Consider the following 914-nt stretch of genomic DNA (forward strand, 5'->3'; position numbering starts at 1 on the left):
TTTATCCTGTATGGGACTCTCTGTGCTTCCTGGACTTGATTAACTATTTCCTTTCCCATATTAGGGAAGTTTTCAACTATAATCTCTTCAAATATTTTCTCAGTCCCTTTCTTTTTCTCTTCTTCTTCTGGAACCCCTATAATTCGAATGTTGGTGCGTTTAATGTTGTCCCAGAGGTCTCTGAGACTGTCCTCAGTTCTTTTCATTCTTTTTTCTTTATTCTGCTCTGCAGTAGTTATTTCCACTATTTTATCTTCCAGGTCACTTATCCGTTCTTCTGCCTCAGTTATTCTGCTATTGGTCCCATCTAGAGTACTTTTAATTTCATTTATTGCGTTGTTCATAATTGCTTGTTTCATCTTTATTTCTTCTAGGTCCTTGTTAACTGTTTCTTGCATTTTGTCCATTCTACTTCCAAGATTTCGGATCATCCTTACTATCATTTGAATAAACTTTTAATATATCTTTGTGCAGTGGCAATATCACAGCTCATGAAGTTTATCTGAGGCACAATTATTGCTGATTGAAATGTTTAGAGTAATGATTTTTCCCACATAATGTTAATTATTTCTATAATATAATTATGCATTTTGGTTTAGAAATTTTAATGAATATTTGAAGGAGAGATGTGATTTGGAAGTTCATTAGCTATGTGGTTTTCAAGGCCTGTTCAGACGAGGTAGAGACTGAACATATATTTGAAAGAACACTAGTCTTGCAGAAAGGTCATGTGGACTCTATCACCTGGGATCTGTATTTCCTAGGCTTCCTCCACTAAATCTTTCTAGGATGCCATTTTCTCATCTGACAGATGGAGAAAATAATACCTATCCTATATTTTTCATGGACTTAGATTTTCAGAGACAGTTACAATTTCAAATATTCTAACACTTTGACAGGACATTCGTCTTAAT

At 34.4% G+C, this 914-nt stretch overlaps 1 pseudogene; it reads left to right on the forward strand.

The window, feature by feature from the left end:
• The first annotated feature begins 462 nt into the window (after positions 1 to 462).
• On the forward strand, positions 463 to 586 carry LOC114906658 (annotated as a pseudogene).
• Positions 587 to 914: the final 328 nt, after the last annotated feature.

Source organism: Monodon monoceros, unplaced genomic scaffold (genome assembly GCF_005190385.1).
Source record: "Monodon monoceros isolate NGI ecotype Baffin Bay Population unplaced genomic scaffold, NGI_Narwhal_1 Super_Scaffold_22, whole genome shotgun sequence".
NCBI lineage: Eukaryota > Metazoa > Chordata > Mammalia > Artiodactyla > Monodontidae > Monodon > Monodon monoceros.